This window comes from Physcomitrium patens, chromosome 17 (genome assembly GCF_059467195.1).
Source record: "Physcomitrium patens ecotype Gransden chromosome 17, ASM5946719v1, whole genome shotgun sequence".
NCBI lineage: Eukaryota > Viridiplantae > Streptophyta > Bryopsida > Funariales > Funariaceae > Physcomitrium > Physcomitrium patens.
In genome coordinates, this window is record NC_143426.1 from 15637859 (window position 1) to 15643858 (window position 6000).

Consider the following 6000-nt stretch of genomic DNA (forward strand, 5'->3'; position numbering starts at 1 on the left):
CTTACATATCTGACATGTAAAGATGTAAATTAAAATAAACCTCTACTAATTGGAATTTTATTCTAGTTCACCACAAGTGAATTAATTATATAAATTTTAAAAGTCATAGCTATTAATTAAATTTTAATCAAATCACTTTTTATTCTTCTTAAATTATTCTAATCAATGAAATCAAAATTCTATTATTAACTTATATTTAGAAGAAATAAATCACTTGATAAATTCCATACAAAAAAAATATTTTTAATATGATTTTATTTATTTATTTATTTATTTATTATATTATTTTTATTTTGACTTAATTAAAATTCATCTATTTACAAAAATTTATCATTGAATAATATTTCATCTACATATTTCATTTAAATTTAAAAATTCATCTTTGATTAAAAAATTTATCTAAATTATTTCATCTAAAAAAATCCTAATTCAATCTAATCTTACTTTCAATCTACCACAATTATCTACTTCATTTTCATCTAGTATGATTTAGTTCTAATTTTAATAGATCCAGATTTCACAAAGACCTTCTATTTAAAAATTAATGCTTGTGGCATTACATTAAAAGTTATATTATCATAGATGAAAAAAGATAGAAAGCTCAACCCAATTGTGTTTTATTCTAGAAAGTTTTTAGCTATAGAAATCAATTATGAGATTCATAATAAAGAGCTTCTTACAATTGTAGATTCTTTCCAAAAATGGCATTACTTGTTGGAAGGCACTACATATTTTGTGATTGTGTATATAGATCACAAAAATTTAGAATATTTTATATCAACTTAAGTTTTGAATTGCTACCAAGGTCATTAAAATATGTTATTATTTCATTTTAATTTTGTAATTATATATCAACTTAGAAAGCAAGTCTTTTAGATGATTTATCAAAAAAATCATATCTTGTTCTAAATATTAGAGAAGCACTATTTAATCAACAATATAACATTTTCTTGAAGCAAAAATAATTTTAACTTTATCTTACTTCTATAGTTGTATATGTTGATTTAAATTTTTTTGAACAAATTTGTGCAACATTAGCTAGGAACTCATTAGTTTACAATATCAAGCAATGCTCTGATAATAACAAGTTCAAGTTTGTAGAAGATATTTTATATTTTAAAGATTATTTATATATTCTACAAAGACTGATGCAACTTTTTACTTTTTATTTTTTTCATGATTTTTCAATTGTATGACATTTTAGGTTTAATAAAACATTGGAGCTTATTTCTTAAGATTTTTGGTGGCTTTAAAATGTAGAAGATTGTGAAGGATTTTGTCTTCTTATGTGACATTTGTTCAAGTTTTAAGAATTCTTGATATTGTCTTTACGGACTTCTATAGCCACTACCAATTTTGAAGTGACTATGATCTTCAATTTTAATGGATTCTATTATTGATTTGCCGCCACCAACTACATTTGATGCTATCTATGTTATTGTGGATTAACTTATAAAGGTAGCACATTTTATTTTGTACAAAAAGGTAATTTCTAGAAAAAAAATGGCAAGACTCTTTCTTAATAATATTTATTGATATCATTGTCTACTATCAAGGACATGAATATCAAAAAATTGAAATATCAATACACTCTTGTGTCACTCTAAAAGACTAAATAATCACTCAAAGATGATATAATATTAAACTAAAATAGCTATTATTAAAAACAAGAGGACAAGAAAGTTTTGATAGAAGAATAAGGATTGGAAAGGCATTATTGTATTATGTAAAGTCTTGCTTAAGAATGCATTGGATACTTGGTTATAAAAGATAGAATAAAAATTGCAACAAAAAAATCTTAATTCTAATATAATACTAAATAAATTCTAATTAAACCTTAACAATGCTAGCTTGCTTTTTTAAAGCTTAAAAAAAAAAAAAAAAAAAAAAAATCTTAAAAGAACTAAAAATAAATCTATTATAAAACTTAAAAGAATCTCTAAAAAATCCTAAAAAAATATTAAAATAATCACAAATATATCTAAAATGAATCTCAACCAAGTCCTAATTTAACCCTAGTTAAAATTCTAGTAGACTACAATCAAATCATAGGCCAAATCCTAAATCCTAAATAAATCCTAAATCCTAAATCTTAAGCAAAACTTAAATCAAATCCTAATCTCTAATCAAATTTAAGTACTAGAAGTTTGAAAAAAATAAAGAATATAATCATATATAGATATCTCCTTTTCAAAATATTTAATTTTTTTTCAAATTTCATATATATATAGAAAATTAAGTCTGTTATCCTTACATATAAATTTCACTCTAATCCAATTAGTAGATTATTGAAGATCTTAAAAACTCTAATTGCCCTTCAATGTCCAATTTTTGAAACCTCAACCTACTTGAAATTCAATAACCTTTAATTCAACCAATCAATCAAGCTTGAACTTACAACATACAATTTAAACAACTATTCACATAAGTCTCTAAAATTTAAATTATAGATCTACTATCAAATTCACAAAATTTACCAAAATATAATATTTTTTTTGTTTCACAAATTCCAAAATCATCTAAAACAAATAATACTTTACAAAGTCATTATATACTCAAATCACTCAAAATCAATACTCAAAAAAATCTTATCAAGTCTGTTCTAAAATTCCATTCTTTAATTTGCAAAATAACCTTAGAGTTGCCGTAAGTGCTTAGATTTGTGTCTTGGGATCTGATTTCAACCAAAGTTGACAATCAATCCTCTTTGAATATCAAATTTTGTCTTTTTGAGTTTATTTTTATAAAAATCAATTTCTATCTTCTTCTTATATGATTATATTCTTTATTTTTCTAATCTATCTTATTTTGCCTTATTTATGGTCTTATAAAGTAAGTAGAAGCTTACTTTGCAAAAAAGTAGTATTTGTACTTTTAATTTTACTTTCTTTTGGACTATTGTCTATCTTCGAAAATAATTTGTTATAATATTTGAAGTAAAATCTTCAATTTTATAATAATTTCTTCATCTTTTTCACCTATAAGTTATATCATATCATAACAACATTGACAAGAGTAAAGAAAGCTTCACATTTACCTCTATATATACTCTTAACTAAGAGCTATATAATAATGTCCTATAGGACCTCTAAAACATGTTTACTTTGCAAGATACATATCTTAACTTATAAGACAAGTTTTCTATATGTGCGCTACATAGTTAGCTTAGTCCTCAAGCTATCAACACATGGTTAACTTGTTGACTAAGTTTCTAACATATCAATCAACTACAAACTCATGTAAAGTTAAAGCAATGTCTATAAAGCTTTTAGTAAGCTTCTTTAAAAAATATTATGAAATAAATATATTTTTATTTACTTCTATTTAATCATATAGATAAATATTAGAACAAATATATATGTCGAAGACATTCTTTTTCCTAAGAACAAGTTTTATGAGGAGTGGTCATTATATATTGAAAAAATTTAAGATGCAACAAATTGTGTTTGCTACATACTCTAATCTTTATTCTTTTTGACGATAGTTGATAGGTTCTCTCAGCCATCAATAATATTTTATACTAGAGTGAAAAGACCATCGTATTATTTAATAGTAATTGAGGCTTTTATAACTCTTTTTAAATAAAACATTTGAAATTCCATTAAGAGACGTTTGTATTTCTAATAAAATCACCAAACATCAAGAGCTTCTTCCAATGTCATGATACCAAATACATTGTATCTTGCCATCTATTTGAAGAAGAACATGTAGTTCTTGAGGATCTTCATCTTGATTATGTTGTATTAAAGATTGTGAGAATTTCAATGTCTACTCCAATAAGTGAACAAGTAATAATTCTTGAGTTGAATCTACTGCTTGTTGGTTTTTTTTATCTCCTTAGCATCAAAAATATACACAAGTTAGAAATAAAAGTAGAAAATAAAATTCTATCTTTCATGGTTTTTTTTTTTTTTTTTTTTTTTTTTTTTATAGATTTACTATTCTTCATCTTAGTTTTGATAGATGTTGTTAATGAAAAAGTCTCAACCCTCTTTGTTGTATTTGCAAGATTTTTTGTTGGCTCCCATTTGTATTCATTAATATCATATCTATTCCAATGAATAAGATATTTTAATCTATGTCAACGTTGTCTTAAATCTAAGACTTTTTTATCTCAAATTCTTGATTATTAACTATTTTTATAAGATAAAGGAATATTTTTCTTTTTTCGAAGATAATCATTATTTTATATGGTTTAAGAAGAGACACATATGATACGGGATGGATCTTCATAGACTCTAGTAGATGTAATAAAAAACTAATAAGATTAACTTACTCACAAAAAGAAAAAGGCCTAAGCTTATAATAGTCTAACTTGTCTAAAAGGCAAATAGTCTTAATATTACAACAAAGTAGCTGTACCTTATCATTGACATTGAATTATGATTTTTTCTTAGAATAGGTATTTTCATTGTTCTTTTATTATTCTTAAGCTTCTTTTAATTGTGCCTTCATTGTTGCATGTAGCTTTGAAAAAACATTTGCCAAATCTTGTTTAAAATTATAAACTTTTGAAAAGCCAAAAGTATTAAATAGTGGATGATTACCATAATTAAAAAAATATATTTATTGAGTAGAAGAATGTATTAAATTATTGTATGCAAAATTTACCAATGGCAAAAAAAGTTGTCCAATCATCTTAATGATAATTGATGGTACACCTCAAATATTGCTCCAAAATTTGATTTAGCCATTTTGTTTGTCAACCAATTTGATGATGAAAAGTCAAAAAAGATTTTATATCTAATTTTAAAAATTAAAAAAGAATTTTATAGAATCTTGATATAAATTGAACCTTCTTATTTGATATAATATCTTTAGGTAATCTATGATAATAATAGATTTTATAAAAAAAAAGCTTAGCTCAAGCTTAGCTTATGAGTTTTTTTTTATATAGTATAAAATATGCCATCTTGGTAAAAAAATCTACTATCACAAATATAGAATTCTATAAACGTGAAATTCGAAGATATATATTGAAATCCATAGAAATAAATATCCATGGTTGTTTTGAAATAGGTAATGCTGAAGAAGTCTATAAGATTGATGATAAAAAGTTTTTGATCTTGAACAAATATCACAAGATTGTACAAAGTTTTTGTCTACCTTCAACATTCAAAGCCACCAAAAATCTCTAGATATTAGCTCCAAAGACTTATTGTATCCAAAATATCTAGCTATTGGAAAGTCACGATAAGCTTTAAGAATACGTAATCATGCTTTATTTTTTGCAATGTATAATCACTCCTCAAAATAGAATAGATTATTTTAAAATTCAAACTTAAAAATTTTTAGCCAATTTTTTGTCAATGTATTCTTTTAGTGCAGTCAATTTATTTTTCAATAAGATATAAATTCATTTAAATGATGGTTGAGCTCTTTTTTATAGATAAATTGTATAATCATAGAGTTGATGCTTTGGAAGAATATTTGTATTTTTCTTTTCAAGAACATCCTAAAAATCTTCATATTGACCAAAAATACCACTGAATATCTTTCTACCATAAAAAATAGATGCGGCATATATAGCAAAAGATGGCCCTTCTTTTGTCGCATAGATGAAAGCTCTTGTACCTACTAGTAAGAATTTGGATGTACTTGAATTATCTATTTTTACTTTACTATCAAGTTTTTGGATTAAACTATAAGAAAAGTTAAGGTTACAAAAAAAATCAATCTATTTGAGGATTATATTTTTTTAACCATGATAATTTTAAAATAATTGGATTAGAAGGAGATCTCATCACATTAGATATTATTATACTATTATGAACTTTAATTGCTACATCTAAAAGAATAGTCTCATAAGTAACATCTCAAGAAGATAACAAACAACCACCTATGACTTCTATATGTATAGATTTAGTTTTTTTGATTAAAAATATTTCTTATTTCTTGACAAAGTCTTCATTTATAAAAGAAGATGACACTCTTAAATCTAATAATGTAAAGACTTTGTAATTTTTAGGTCCTAAATACATATTTATTGTAAAACAAAGT